The 16,304-nt window shown below is 45.2% G+C and overlaps 1 protein-coding gene and 1 long non-coding RNA gene across 7 annotated transcripts in view; one reads left to right on the top strand and one right to left on the bottom strand.

Annotated features, from left to right (window-relative positions):
- Nucleotides 1–1,445: 1,445 nt before the first annotated feature.
- On the bottom strand, nucleotides 1,446–9,943 carry LOC310703885. Its single transcript, XR_014524421.1, has 3 exons — nucleotides 8,894–9,943; nucleotides 6,235–6,429; nucleotides 1,446–1,772 (listed from the first exon to the last, which is right to left on the bottom strand). It is a non-coding gene; the product is annotated as an uncharacterized lncRNA (long non-coding RNA).
- RGS17 (regulator of G protein signaling 17) overlaps nucleotides 2,767–16,304 on the top strand; it is a 58,697-nt gene continuing 45,159 nt past the window's right edge. For 2 of the 6 annotated variants that reach the window (XM_083496665.1, XM_083496663.1), the window contains exon 1: nucleotides 2,924–3,026. The gene's annotated coding sequence lies outside the window, so the exon portion shown is untranslated. Of the gene's footprint in view, nucleotides 3,027–13,532; nucleotides 13,722–16,304 lie in introns of those variants that run through there. The other 4 variants (XM_083496669.1, XM_083496668.1, XM_083496667.1 and 1 more) reach the window with 4 other exon arrangements.

Here is a 16,304-nt window from a genome sequence, read left to right as displayed (position 1 = left end):
TTTCCACAGTTCAAAATATGCTCAAGGCGGCTTACAACATGAGAAAATGCATAACTACAATGTAACAAAAGTAGACATAAACAATAAAGCATTAAAAAATACAAAACCAAACCAAACAATTTCCACATAAATCACAACAAAAACTAAAATACTCACTTGTACTCTAAATCCTGCAATTTTTTGACTGTGAAGATTACACACAAACAAAATTACAGTGGTACCTTGGTTCCAGAACTCAATCCGTTCTGGAAGTCTATTCTACTTCCAAAACGTTCAAAAACCAAGGTACGGCTTCTGATTGTCTGATTGGCCCCAGAAACAATGCCGACAACTGAAATGGACGTTCAACTTCCGAAAAACATTCACAAGCTGGAACACTTACTTCCGGATTTGTGGCATTTGGGAGCCAACTTGTTCCTCAACTAAGCCATTTGGGAACCACTGTATACAGATAAATAAAAGAGAAGAATATGTAACATTACATAGCTATTTATTATTAGACATATTTGCATCCTATCAGTGTTTCAAGTTGTTGAGGACAATATGCTTGAGATAAACAATCATTTTATTATATGGGGGAAGTCCCCTCAGGTGAGGGCAGCCTTTGCCAATCTGGAGCCCTGCAAGTCCTTTGGACTACAATGCCCATCAACTTGAACTAGCATGGTTATGCTGTTTGGGGCTGATAGTTGTAGTGCAAAACATCTAGGGTGCACTAAGTTGGCAAAGACTGGCCTAGAGGTATTGATTAATATCCAAAGCTCCCTCTCCTCGGATTTGTCTCTCCTCTGTAACTCCCAACTCAACATCCAGAGGGTTGGGAGACTTTCAGGACCTACAAGGAGAGGAGACAGAAGTCTCATCATGTGAGTGGAACTCCTTGCATGCAGTGCTGGGTGCACCCTATGTTCCTACAGCAGGACTCAAGCCTTTCTCCTGGGCTTTCCATGTTGAGCCTGTACTTGCAGTACCAGCGTGATTTGGACAGGTGGTGTAGTGCTATCATTACTGGGTGGTAAATTGTGCATGGAGTATAGAGCTGGGTGACTCCATGGTGTTGTTCAGCCACTGCTGCACACTGATTGGTGCATGGGTACTGTGAGCGCAGTGTCAGTGTGCAACGTCATGATTGGTGACAAGAACTTCCAGGAATGCTGTGGGCATGTCTATCAGTGTTACTATGTTGACTTGAGTTTCTTCTACTCTTGCAGTTTTGATCTTGTGGCAAGTTGGGCAAAGGATGAAGATTATGTTGCACTGGTGTTAGATATCATTATTAAGCCCTACGTTATATATGAGCTACAGGATGGCCCATCCTTCTCTCAAATGCTAGGTGCTGCTCTGGCTAGAATACAGCCATTATCAAAGCCCCCGCTCTCTCTTTCATAACCACTTCAGAAAACACCTGCTCGCACAATGTGAAAATGAAACTGAACTATATTTTTTAAAGCCATTGACCAGCTCTCTTTAACATTACATTGCACTAAATGCAGAACTCTTTCAAAATGTTTTTCTCCCTAACAAAATTGTCACTTGATTAGCCCTGGAAATTAATCTCAGCTTGCTGAAATACCCCCCTGTATATATTGAATAGCAGCTCTCGAGAAGGGACAAGAATGTAACTCAGTGCTTCTCCATACTTCGCCAATGTGCAGCTGGGTTGGAGCAGTTTCCGTGTTTTGGAAAGTGCACAGAAGATCGGTCACAATATTTTCTTTTCCTTCTGGGGTTGCTACAATGAATATCCACAGGCCTCACCACCTCCTCATCATCTGTAACATCAGGTAAAAAAATAACAGCATATCCATTTTCTGGTCGACTTGCCAGAGGCAGCTTCACAGATTTTGACTGTGTGAAGCATCATGGTTATATTTGGATTTCCTACAGCTGATATGTAGCATATGGACATCGCACACATCTGCAACTGGTACCACTGTATCAAGCAGTGTCGAATCGATTAAATTAAATAGTTTAAACTGAATTTCAAATAAATGTGCAATTAATTGTAACTGTTTGGAATTCTATTGTGTTGTTATCTTCCTTAGTGGACAATGCTTTTTGATAGGGTAGGGAGCTTTGGGACCCACTGGACTAGGTGGACCGTAGAGCATTCAGTCAAAGGCTGCCCCTGATGTCGTGTCTGGGGGGGGGGTGGTCTGCTCTTTATTCCCCGGATCCATCCCAGCAGTATAAGCTGCCGGACTTCTCAGCGTCGTCCGGGCTCCGGAGGCAGCTCCGCTTCCCGACACGGCCGCCCGCTGCGCTCGGACGCCCGAGTCCGAATCTAGCTCGGCTGCCAACCTCCCCACCGGAAAAAAGGCAGCTCTTCTCTCTTGCTTGGCCGAAACTTAGCCGTTTCCTCTCTCCGATATGAAACAAATAAATGAGCAAATAAATCTGGAGCGGCTCCCGCCACCTCGCCCGGGCGCTCACCTGGACGCGCGCGCGCCCCGCACAACCACGTGGCCCGCTGGCCTGCTCGCGGGGATCTTTTCAACGTGCCGCCTTCTCTCCTCCGGAAAACTCAGCCCGAGGGTGGGTGGGTGGGTGGGTATGGGGTGGGGGGGGGGCTAGTCTGGGCAACTCCCCCTCCCTCCTCCCCCGCTCGCCAGACAGCCTCCTCCCCCACCTCCTCGGAATCTCCCCGGGGAGGGGGGAGGCGGCGCGTGGGGGGGGGACCGTGGGCGGCGTGTGTGCGGGGGAGGGGGCAGCGAGGAGTGAGTCACGCTCGGGAGAAGCGGGGAAACTCCAGCTGCTGTGCCGGGGCCAGCGCTGGCGGCAAGGCGCGTGCGCAGACTGAGGTCTGGGCTCTCCACCCTCCTCCTCCTCCTCCTTCCCTTGCTTTGCTCCCTCTCTCTCCTTCCCCCCTCTCCCTCCCTCCCTCCCTCCCTTCCTCTCTCTCTCCCTGCCGGCTGGGTGCTGAAGTTGGGCGGATGGCAGCCCAGCAGCTCCGCTAGGGACCAGCGGCGCCAGCCTTTTTCGCCGGGATCGCTCAGGGCGGAGCGCGCGCAGCCAGGCGGGGGCGGGTAAGACGCCGGAGCGCTTTCCCTTTGGCAATCTCGGCCGCGCACGGAGCCCCGGCCCCAAAATGTCTGCTTTTGGAGGGACCCAGATGCATGCAGGGGGGAATGGCGAGAGCTCCATCAGGAGCCTAGCGAGGGGAGAGGGAGCTCCGCGCGGGCGGAGGGCGAGCGGGGGGGGCTGGCGGCGCCTTCAGAGGTGCGCGCCTCCGGGTGTGCTGGGTGCCGGCGGGGGGGGGTGTTGTTTCTCTCCAGTGATGCAGAAAGGGGTGGGGAGCGAGAGAGGCTCGCCGGGGTGTCTTCCCTGGACCGACTTCCACACGCGCACACGGGGGCTGCAGATGGAGGAGAAGGATGCTGCCGGGCTTGGCGAGCGAAGGGTTGGAAACCGAGCGAGTCAGAGAGGCAGAAGATGGGGTTGGGAAGAGGAGGGGTTTTTTTTCCCGGGTGGGTGGGGAGAAATTTCGTAAAAAGGGGTGTAGCGCTGAAAAGAGGGGTGGCAGAGCTCCTGAAATGTGCACATGTCCGTTTTTCAGAGATGAAAAGATGCTGGGTGGTTTTGTTTTGTAATTCCCTCAAATGCCTCCCAGAGAGGTATCTGGGTTGATTCCCTGAAAGTCTCCAGCCGATTCACACCCCTCACATCTCTAATGCATAAAGATCCTGGCAACGTGTAGAGCCATTTAAGAAAAATGTTGTGGGTTTTTTTTAAGCGCTTCCAAATCTTGGATTAGAACTCTTTCCTTTTAAATAATCAGTGACAACCCCTAACGGAATTTAACATGCCACCAATTTCAGAAAGAGGGAGGGGGTGAAAAGAGGAGAAACACCCACTGAATCTCTAGTAGCTGCTTTGGTGTGAAGGGGACACCACGGAGGGATGGGAGGGGGGTGAGAGGGGTGACAGACAGCCTCTTTGCCTTTCCTAGGGAGAGCCAGGCATGCTTCCCCCCTTTCTATACCAGGCAGAGCCTCTCCTGGCTGAACGCCACCCAGCCACCCTCTTCATGCATTCTGCGGCATCGGCAGGGGGGCTTGGACTTGGCCAGATTCTTCTCCCCATTTCTGTGGAAATATTGGGGGAGGGGGAGATTGGAGGAGAGAGAGAGAGAGAGAGAGAGAGAGAGAGAGAGACTAGGCTACAGCTAGCAGGATCCTTGCCAGCCTGCTTAGGCTAGAAGGGCAGCAGAGCATCTCTCCCCAGGTAGAATAAAAATCTGTTGCCCACCCCCCCATAGCTGATACACTGACGGAGTGATTGAAATCTTCAGTTTTTGCTTAGAGTGTCCTGGCGGAATTGCTGACTCTGCCAATAGGCATGTATGTGTGTGTAATTGGGGGGGGGGGACACACGACGACAATACACAGGGTAAGGAGAGAAGGGTGGCAGATTGTGATGGATGGGATCTTCCTTTCAAAGTCAGCTCTCCCTCCATCTTTCTCTCCAGGAAGCCATGAGATCTGATGTCTCAACACTCTTTTCTGCTTACCTCTCAGCTTCTAGGATTCATTTCCTTCCAGTCGGTTTCTGGTCTCTCAGGATAATTTTTAGGTAGATGGGCTACTCAAGTCAAGACCACTACTTCTATGCTCTTTTAAAATTTGAATTAATGGGATCTTTCTTCAAAGAGTTGTAAAATGTTTTAGTTTCTTAATTTCCATTATAGCGTTGTATTAGGAAGGTCTCCAGGGGAGTGGTGAAGGGGTATTGGGCACTCACCCAAAATGTTGCCTGCAAACCCCAGCATATATTTGCTTGTAATTTGTGTGACAAAATCCTTACTCCCTTCATAATGGCCTTTGTACTTCTTCACTCCCCCAGTCTAGCTTTCCAGCATTGGCCCTGACAAGTCGACAACCTGCCTTTGTGTTTCTGTACTTCATTCATACTATGTGTGTTAAATTGGAATCAATCAGAAAATTATTGTCACAGGGATGTGGTTATTCCATAGCATTCTTCATTGCCCAATCTCTGCACTGCTTCTGCTGCACACCTCCTTTTTCCCATTTATAGCCTAATCTCTATGCATAGTTAGTCAAAAGTAATTCCCTATGAGAACACAGGAGAGGGGCCTCAGTTCTGCATCAGAAAAGTGGTTTCTTCTGTTGTCATTTGCGGAAAAGGAAGTTCTGGATTTAAACTAAACCAAAAGCTGCGCTCAAACTCCTAGAATCCTTAAACTTTCAGCTTATGAGTGGGCAGTCTATTGTAATTCTTTGGTGATGGAGATACACTCTATACATGTTCTCAGGCACTCTTAGTTCATATGTTCAAGGGCCAAATCTTGGCGTGGTAAATAGATTCTGGGTTCAGCCCTGGTCAGGCTAGTCTCAAACTAAACTCTCACCCCTCTTACTCAGAATATTATTAGTGTCAGGGGACTAATGAAACGTCAAACAAAACTATAATCTGTTCTTATCAGTTTTTTCTTCTCTCAATAACTTCCTGGCTCCTGTATCATGTGTGTCCCTTGCAGCTGAATGAGTGAAGGAACCTCATATGTCTTGTTTGAAAAGCAGAACATGAAAGATGCATAAAAATAAAGCAAAGCTGTGTGTTGGAGGTGAAGTGGAGGATATGGAAGTTCTAACATACTGCATGGACCAGGCCTATATTTATGGCATGCCAAAGTATTGTCAGTGTGGAATGGACCAGAGTGAGGGATTTTTTTAAATTTCAAGAGCCACATTCCCTGAGCGGTAATTTATCTGGGGTTGTATGCCAGTAGTGGGGAAGGAACGAAAGTGGGAAGAGGTTACAGGATTGCATGGTCCGCACACTCTTTCTATGCCACCCCTTCTCTCTCCTCTGTCTTTTTCTCTTACACGCACATGCACATGATCTGTAAGAAGAATCAGTTCTAGGTATCTATCCGCAGCATGCATAAGAATGTATTAAATAAGTCGGGGGGGCATCACTGCCCTAAAAATTCACTCCTTTATACTGGGTAGCAAATAAAATTATAACAGAGAAATGACTTGAATTCATGTCTTTTCAACAGGGACAAACATCTCTCTTTTGCAGTTTCCAATCTTCCTGGCATAACTGCCATGGTTTGTACATAAGTAGCCCTATTTCTCTGTGTGTTTGTGTGTTGACATTTTCATGAGCTTCCTAAGGAAGGACTAGTTGAACTTCCCCTCTCATCAGAAGTATTGGGATTGAAAGGCATGGACATGACACAAAGAGGAAATAGAATGCCCTCCATGTTACCTTGGCCTGCTCCTTTGCCCCTAGCTGTCAGGGGGACATGCTACTTATCGTGGATGTTGGCTGGAACTCTGGGCTCAGGAGGTTATAAGCATGTGGTTGAACCTCTGGTTGGCCCACTTTGTTGATAAACTGCTTGGCACCCTTCTTCCTCTATTTCATTTAATCAAGATGGCTTCCTCCAGACAGTTCTAGAATCTAAGCAGAAAGAACTAAGTTGTGTGTTGGTGAAGGAACCCAACAAATCTTCACTAGGTGGAGGGAGAATGGAGTTTGAGGAAACAGTAAAGAATAATGGAAGGAAGAGCTTCTAATGAAGATTCAGGGACCATATTTTCCGATCAATACAGTGGTACCTCAGGTTACGAACTTAATTCATTCCGGAGGTCCGTTCTTAACCCGAAACCGTTCTTAACCTGAGGTACCACTTTAGCTAATGGGGCCTCCCACTGCCGCCGCCCTGCTGCCACGTGATTTCTATTCTCATCCTGGAGCAAAGTTCTCAACCCGAGGTACTGCTTCTGGGTTAGCAGAGTTTGTAAGCTGAAGTGCTTATAACCCGAAGCGTTTGTAACCCAAGGTACCACTGTACTTCATCAAACTTCCTTGGTCTTCAGCTTAGTTTCCTGGTGGTCTGCCCTAGAGCAGGGATGGAGTACCTGTCATCCTCCAGATTTTTATTCTTGTTGGACTCTGGCACGACACCCATCAGCCCCAGCCAGCAGGTTTAATGGTCAGGGATGAAGGGGGCTGGTAGTTCAGCATTGGCTATGTTGGTTGGAGTTGATGGAGGCTGCTCTATTCTAAGAGTCATCCATCTTCCTAGCTCTCATATATTTGCTTAGCTCTTGTCTTGCTGATCAGTTCTATGCCGTGATCGTCTGCAGAGAAACCCCTCACTAGAAAACAAGGACAATATTTTTTTACAAGTGTGTAAGAATAATGATGTAGCTGCTAGAGTAGTGACATTCAACTACAGAGACCCGAGTGCAAAATCTCTGCTCAGACACAAAGCTTCCTGGGAGACTGCTGGCTAGTTATTACCTCCTAGGCTATAATAAAAAAACCTTACAGGGTTGTTGTAACAATGAAAAATCAGGGTAAAATCTGCATTCACTGGATTATATTGCTCTGTTAATACAACTCTTGCATTTTTAATTGGCTTGCAAAGAGTTGCAGGGTACATGTATTGTATATGCTAGGTAGAAGGGGTTGCCAACTTGTCTGGACGTTGGTTTTAATAGCAGCATAATACACAGGAATCAGTAGGTGAAGCTTTTTAGAAGAAAGAAGATAAGCAAAATAGTAGCAACCTACAGGTACTGGTAACATGTGCCAGTGGTGAATATTGAGTTGAAGAGCCGCCTATAACCCTTGACAATACTCAATAGCCGACTGTTTCAGCTTCTAAACATGGCCTTTCATGACAAATCAAACATTTGGGTTGACTTTTTACAAGACAATACATATAAACTTGACAGCATATTCTAGGCAGGGGGGCGGAAATGAGAGAATTTGGTGGTGATTTTGGGTCTGACTGACTGGCATCTGCAATGGAATTTTGTAGAAAGGAGACTCCAGAATACTTTCACCTTGAATTTGGCTTCCCATTACACACAGCTATGCTAGGCCTATTCAGCAGGGTCCAGGCTTTGGTGCGTGGTAAAGTTATCATCAGTGCATGCCTAGAAGTCAGCATTCCTCATTCATGGTGCCGATCTGGCCATCCCTGTCTAGTCATCCAAGGGTCTTGTCTATGCCATGCAGTCTGCAGCAGGCCCAGCAATGCCCCAAATGTGCAAGGAGGAGGCTTCTAATGTTGTTGTTGTTAAAGAGTAAATAGGATACTGCAGGCGGCATCATCTGTGTTCTGTAGTTTCAATCCACAAATGCAGCATTTTTCAATAATCAGAAGGTTCAGCACATCAGCTTTTAAAGTATTTTAAAAGCAAGTTTCTGTCTTTTAAGGCCACAAAGATGTTTTCAAAAACATGGGGTGAACCAAAATCCCAGCAACTCGAGAAGAGCAGAATTTATGTGAATGGTCAGACTGGTTTTCAGTTATCCTCATAGCTCTTGCCCCTTACCATGGCTAGCAGAAACAAAATATATTTGGTAAAATATATAAACATATGAAGATGTATATGGGATGGAGAATCCAGCTTTTATTGGAACAGAATTGAAGGGAGAATTTAACTTTTTTAAAAAGAAAGAAAGAAAGAAAGAAAGAAAGAAAGGAAGGAAGGAAGGAAGAACACTGTTATCTGATAGATGCATTGGCAACGATGGATCGAAACATCCATGCAAAGCTATCAGCAGCCTGGTCCTATTGATCATTTTTACCTACCACAGCACAAAACGTGGTTTGCACCATGTAAAGTGAAGCAGTGCCTTCTGCTGAGCCTGCTTTTCTGAGTATCTACAAATGGTGACCCACCAAACTAGCATCAGCTCACCAAAGACCTGATAAACCTTCTGTTTTTTGCTGCTTGCCTGACATTACTAAAACAGGATTGTCAAACAGCTGCCAAGTTGTGTGTCTGATGGCAAGGATGCATTTCTTGGCACAATGGAAGAACCAGATAGATGCCTTCTTAAAACTTTTCACTCATGCATTTCCTTTGGGGTGATCCAACTATATTGATTTATTAATCCAATCCACAGGCTTGTGGTGCATTTTGTATTTATTTTCTGGGTGTTATTTTGTTGTTTGCTTTTCACCATCATGACATTTTCTTGAAGTTGGCAATGTAGACATTTTAGCAAATAATTAAATAAATAGGAGGGAGGAAGAGTACTTCGTTGTCATTGCTGCAAGGAGGCTGCCGGCAACCAGATTTTTAAAGGCACCAATGGCAGTTAGGTTCTTGGATTCTTGCAGACTGGCTGGTGAGTTGTGTTTCAGTTGATGGATTTCAAATTGTGCAGACCATGTGTGGAATCTTTGTGCAAATGAAAACAAGGCTCGGTGGTCCTATGAACTAGGACAGAGATGAGCGCCCCCATCCTATAATGTGAGGCTTAGTTTAAATACTTCATTAATAGGGCTGTGAGACTTGAAGTCTCCTGTTCACAAAGTATTTAATTTAGTGCACTGTATTAAAGCTACTTTGGTACCACTGAATTTGTTTAATCTAAATTGGCATACATGGCTTGCACTGTTTGCCTTCTGCCTTCCACCCGTCTTCATGTAGACTGAATCTGAAAGACAAATAAGAATCCAGATTAAAGAATGTCTTAAAATGGAGAATTTATGTGTGAACTCTTGACAGAAAATAGCCTGATATGTGGGGTTAGAACTATTGGAATGGTGCCCCATCAATATCCTATCACTTTGCTTTGTAATGAAGTAAAACTCCTCAGGAATGTAACTGCTGCCTTATCCTGAGTCAGATCATTGGTCAATTTAGCTCGGTGATGCCTACACAGGCTGGAATCAGCTTTCCAGGGTTTCAGACATAAGAACATTAGAAGAGACTGCTAGATCTAGTCAAGGGCCATCTACTCCATCATCCTGTTTTTGCAGTGGCCAACCAGTTGCCTGTGAGAAATCTGCAAGCAGGACCTGAGCACAAGAGTCCTCTCCTCTCCTGCTGTTTCCAGCAACTGGTATTCAGAAGCATTACTGCCTCTGACTGTGGAGGCAGAGCACAGCCATCATGGCTAGCAGTCAGCCTTCCCTGAGTATGGGACCTTCAACATACAAAGCAGATCCTCTGTCACTAAGAAGTTACTTTATAATGAATTTAACGTTGAAAAAAACTAGACCCAATAAAGCAATTTATTGAAAAGGAGTGTTCATGCCAACAAATTGGAATATGTTGGTTAGTCTGAGGCAATGAATGCTGGCATTAACCAACAAATGAGCATATGTTAATGTCTTGTGAGAGTTGCATCCCCTGAGCCTATCCTGCACTGAGCCCAAGCATATCCACCTACAATCTGGACTTGGCGCCTTTAACTGCTACTGATATACCACCCTCTCTGCTGCCCAGTGGCTTCCCTCACTAAGCTGGCTGAGGGGGTCTCAGGTGTGATATTTGACAGACTCAGGGTCTTAGACTTGGGGCACTTCAGTCCCAAAGTCCAGCCCTACTGTATATGGCGAGGGAAAGGCTCTTGGCATGAATTTTGGTAGAGAAGAAAGCATGGTCGATAGTATAATGGAGATGTGTGGAGTCCTAGCATAGGGCTTCCCTATCCTTTGATCATATCCTCAAACTACAGTCATACCTTGGTTGTCAAATGCCTTGGTAGTCAGACCTTTTGGCTCCTGAACACTGCAAACCCAGAAGTGAGTGTTCCAGTTTGCGAACGTTTTTTGGAAGCTGAACGTCCGACGTGGCTTCCACTTGAGTGCAGGAAGCTCCTGCAGCCAACCGGAAGCAACGTCTTGGTTTTTGAACCATTTCGGGAGTCGAACAGACTCCCGGAATGGATTAAGTTCGACAACCAAGGTACCACTGTATATTTAATAAGTGGCTTGCCAATACTGAGCTTCAGTTGGCTGGATCAAGATGGGCCATTTTTGAGAGCTAAAGGTGCTTTCCTAAAGGTGGTTCAAGCCATATCATTCCATCTTAAACACCTGTAGCTTTCCCCAAAATCCTGGCTGGGGACAGTAGTTAGTTAAGGATGCCGAAACTCCTATTCCCATCACAGAGCTACAGTTCCCTGGAAAGAGGGATTGACTGTTAAACCACTCTGAGAATTACAAGTCTGTGCAGATGAAGCCTTCCTAGGGAGTAAGCCCCAATGAACACATGCCCATTTCTTAACTTGGCTAGTGTTGTTGTGTATAATGAAATTCTGACTGTATTCAAGTATGAGTGAGTAACATAGAGAATGAGAGAAGCAAACAACAAATTAAGACCCTTCAGTATAGTGTGTGTGTTACATCTTTCAAAAAATTGTGGTGCAGCATGTCCCTGAACCTTTTAGTAGTGGATTACTCATATATCTCATGAACTGCTATATTATTCTTTCCTTCATTACCATTTAACATGAAGCCTGTCCCCATTTTCCCTTGTATGTTTCATTGGGCTTTGAATATGACCCTCCAATAGCCGGCCGGCTTCGTCCAGTGAACAAATTACATTGCATGATTTCCCCAATTCATTTTGTCTCTCTTTTGTCGCTTTTAAAACACTTTTAAAATGGGAGAGAACAACCCCAGTCTGCATCTCAGCGAAGGCAGCAGGTTCAACAGATGTTGCTGAGTTTGTTCAGTCGGGCGTTCTCAATAACCGCAAAACTGCTAATTGTGACAGGCAGCAGATTTTATAACCTTGTGCTGGCATCCAGTTACAGTGTTCCCTGCCTAAATCAGCTTTGCCAAATGTATTCCTACGGCTGCTGCATGCTCAAAGCCCACAAAGACTGGAGACAGACAAAAAAAAAAATCTTATTTATGTAAAACGTTAGTTAGCTGCTCTTCAGCTGTAGCTCCCTAAACATAACTTCTTATTATTTTTTTAAAAAAACTAATATCCAGATTGTCTTCCATCATGAAACCCAAGGCAGCATATATACGAATATAAGGCAAGACTGCTGGATCAGAACAGTTGTCCACCTAGTCTACCATCCTGTTCTCACAATGGCCAACCCGATGCCTGTGAGAAGTCTGCAACTGGGCATGAGCACAACAGCACTCTGCCCACCTGCAGATCCCTGCAACTGGTATTCAGAGACATGGTGCTCCTGCCAGTGGAAATAGAGCATAGCCAAATGGTTCTCTTACATACACCCAGTGGCGTAGCGTGGGTTGTCAGCACCCGGGGCAAGGCAAGTAATTTGCGCCCCCTAACCCGTGGATTTGCGCCCCCTAACTCTAACCCCAGATGTTGCGCCCGGTGCGGCCGGGCCCCCCTGCACCCCCCACGCTACGCCACTGCATACACCCCTCCCTTCTGAGCTTACCTTCTACTTGCATTGGGGTAAAAACTCTATTTACACCAATGGAAGCTTTTCTTCTAACGTGAATAGCAGGTGTGTGGGACCTCTGTGTGGCACAAATGGACCTCTTGCTCCACTTGCTAGGGTCGTGATCCAGACTGATAACTGTATGAATGGTGTCTAATTTCAAAGACTGCCTCTTCCATATGAACCAACCCAGACCCTGAAATCATCTTCTGAGGCCCTCCTTCCTAAACCTCCTCCTCAAGCGGTCTGGAGGGTGGCAGCACAAGAACAGACCTTCTCTGCAGAGGCTCTCCATCTGTGGAATGCTCTCCCCAGGGAAGTTCGCCTGGTGCCTTTATTATACACCTTTAGGCGCTAGGCAAAAACGTTATTTTTTAACCATGCCCTTGATTGACCTGATTGACATCCTATACCCATTTTAAAATGTGGCTCTTTTTGGGAGGGGGTGTTTTTGGGTTATTATTCTTATTTTGATTTTATATTATTGTGATATTTTCTGTGAACCGCCCTGAGAACTCCGGGTATAGGGTGGTATATAAATTCAATAAATAAATAAATAATCTAGCTTTGCCCTAATCAAGGCATCCTCAATTTAGAAAATTTTCTGTTGTATATTTTTCAGCAGAAAACCTCCTGTTTTTATCAATTAATTAAAAACATAATGCAGCTCCCGTACAAGTCAAGCTAGGTGGCTAGAATGATTACACAATACCAGCAAAATCCAAAATTAACTTTTAATTAATTAACTTTTCTCAAGTTAATTAAAGACAGGCACAAGAGACAGGGCCTTCTTGGTGGTGGCCCACTGCTTATGGTACTCCCTCTTCATAGGGGTATTTGTGGCCACATTGATACCAGACTTTTTTATTTTATTTTTTATTTTTTAAAAAAAGCCTTGAAGACCCACTTCTTTCACTTGTCTTTTGGTTCAGACTTGGTTTGGCTTGATGCTGTTTTAGAAAATATTAGTTCCAATCAGATGAATTGAGGAAGCCGGCTTTCTATTAATTCCCTAAAGTTGTCACATTTGATGATGTTTGGTCACCAGGGGGATGTATTGAAGGTCAGGCTACCACAAAAAAGCAAAGAAGTGCCAGGAATTATAGACCCAGGTCATGTTATCTTTCGCACAGCCCTGCTGGGCCTGGTTGTTGCACTTCCCAGCAGGGGATTCCCCCAAACAGAGCCTTCTGGCACAGAATCTGCTCTGCCATTCTCAGGGGAAAAGGAGCCGTGTTTTAGACTGGAATGTTCAAGCGACAATTCCTGAGTCTTTGTGCACGCACTGATAGGTGCGTTAATATCTGGGTGAGGAGAGGCGGAAGAGAAATGCAGACTGAATGAAAAATTCAGTGATGAGCCATGTTTGCTGTAATGCTGCTTTTTGAACTCGGGAGCGGTTCATCTAGTGTACGTTTTTCTTCATGGCAAGATCATCACAGGCTTCACACTGCTACCGTTTAATTCCTGCCATGCTCAGCCTCAAGCAGATGCAAGCAGACAATCGGACTGATGCTGATTTGCCTCATTTGAAGAGCGGATTCACTGCACGGTGCTTCTCTCCATCAGTAAGTCCCATTGTAACAGGCACAAGCGAGAGAGCAGGTTCAGTGCATTTATTTAGTGCATGCATTAAGTACCTAGATACTTGGTCAAATCCGCGGTTTGATTTTGTTCCAGAAATGGCAAAATGCTATATATTAGCTGGCAGTTCCTTGCGAAGTGAGATCGCATTTTAACGTATCGCTAATGTAATTTTGTTCGTACGGCAGTTCCAAACCGTTATACTGGTCAGCATTCATGAGGCAATTTAGGGCGTTCAAAGCATTTCCTGCACATTCTCTGGTTTGTAATCCTGTAATTCTGTTTGTAATTATATGGCAAATAATCCTGTAAGGTAGATCAGTTTTATTCTTCTCAGATTGCAGAGGAGGGTCTGAGTTTATGAGAATGTGGAATGCCTATAACCATCCACTGTATTCAAGGCAGAGGTTTGCTTCAAACAGGGTGGGGGAGGGAGGCTGAGGCTTCCTAATTTGCCACTCAAATCTCTCAGGGTGCTTCCAGATGGGGGTTTAATATTGCAAACACACGAATCAAATAGATCATTAGATATATAGAGATAGGTAAAGATAGAGAGATATAGTTGGGTTTTCTGCCAAAAGGGTATATCCAAATTAAATCAGGGGCGAGGGGAGGGATACAAACTGGAATTTTGATACCAATGGCATCATGTGGAGACTGGCATGCATGAGAAGCACCAACCACACAATAAACACTGATTTTGAAGCACCCTTGGTATTTGCACAATATGTTGTGAGGGCATCAGAATTAGCGTCTCTAGGGATTCAAATAGCCTGATTATAGCTTCTTAAAAGCCAATGTGGAGGCAGTGGTTAGAGTGCTGGACTCGAATATGAGAGACTTGAGTTCAAATCCTCACTCACAAGGAAGCTCACTGGTTGACCTTTGGCCAGTCACTGTCTCTCAGACTAACCTACTTCACGGGATTGTTGTGAAGATAAAACATGTATGGCATTTTTATACTTGGAAGATAAGCTGAATATAAATGCATCTTAAAAAATAAATAAATCACCTCTTAAATACCCAAATTGTGAAGGGAAGATGAGAAATTTCAGTCCTGTAGGAACGTGTTATTCTGTATCAGGAATAATCCCTGGTAGATTACTCTCACTTGGCTTACTTTTTTTGTGTTTTGAAATGCCTTATTAACATGTTTGTTAATGTGAGTTACAAGAGTTACCAGAGTCGGCATTCTTCAGTCTTTTACCCTGTCCTAGAAGTCTCCAGAACAGGAGAGGGGCCCCTGCAGATCTTGTTGGACTGACTCCAACTCCCATCAGCCCCAGCCAGCAATGATCAGGGACGAAGAGAGTCATGAGTCAATCCAACAACATCTGGGTGTCCACCAGTTCCCCACCCCTGCTCTATAAGTTAGATATCTGAGTGAAGACTGGATGCATCTCATCTCTAGTCCGCATCCATGTGACTCAGGTGTGGGAAACCTTTGGCACATGAGACCTCATTGTACAACAACTCCCATCATTGTTGGCCTTGGCCATGATTGCTAGGACTGATGGGAGTTGTAGTTGTGCAACATCTGGAGGGCCAAAGGTTATCCACTCTCATGTACAGACTGCTACATGTGTTTCCCAGTAGCCAAATAAAGAGGCAGACACATAAACTAGGCCACTTTTATATAACCTTCAATTAAAATCGGCAGAAGGGGCGGGAACTGACTATACTGGATAACTATAGCCTTGCCCAAGGAATTGGGGAATAGCTCCCTAGCCTACTTGATTTGAGTATGGTTTCAAAGGAGGCCCCTACCTCCTTTTTAACCAGGCCTTTGGTTGATCTTATTGACATCCAACACCATTTTAAAATGTGGCTTTTTTTGGGGGGGGGGGGTTATTGGGTTATTGCTTTTGATTTTATATGTTGTGGTCTTGTTGTGAACTGCCCTGAGACCTCTGGGTATAGGAAGGTGTATAAGTTCAATTAATAATACAGTGGTACCTTGGGTTAAGTACTTAATTCATTCCAGAGGTCCGTACTTAACCTGAAACTGTTCTTAACCTGAAGCACCACTTTAGCTAATGGGGCCTCCTGCTGCCGCTGCGCCGACAGAGCAAAATTTCTGTTCTCATCCTGAAGCAAAGTTGGGTAATATTACCTGAGGTAATATTTCTGGGTTAGCAGAGTCTGTAACCTGAAGCGTATGTAACCCGAGGTACCACTGTAATAATAATAATAATAATAATAATAATAATAATAATAATAATAATAATAATACCACCTCACCCTCTGAACTGTGGAGTCCAAAAAGTGAGCCTCCGGGCTGACCAATCTCATGAAAGGTGCTGAAAGGGTATCACCAGGCTCAACCAAACTATTTCATTCCCCACATCTAAACTGCCAAAAGTGACAAAATCAAGCAGATTTACCTATTTAAACAACACAGTAGTCTGACTTGCACCCTGTCAAGTGTGAATGAAGCAGATGGGGGGGGGGAATCCTACATAGTCTCCTAGTGGCGACCCCAAAGCACACTGGGAAGCTGCTGCAAAGCGGAGAGGCTGGAGGGAAGGCAGGCTGTTCCTTATATAGGGATCAAGCCCTCCCTCCCT

This window comes from Podarcis liolepis (genome assembly GCF_965112155.1).
Source record: "Podarcis liolepis genome assembly, chromosome: 3".
NCBI lineage: Eukaryota > Metazoa > Chordata > Lepidosauria > Squamata > Lacertidae > Podarcis > Podarcis liolepis.
Note: the sequence above shows the minus strand (reverse complement) of the source record. Positions and strands in the feature narration are given on the sequence as shown.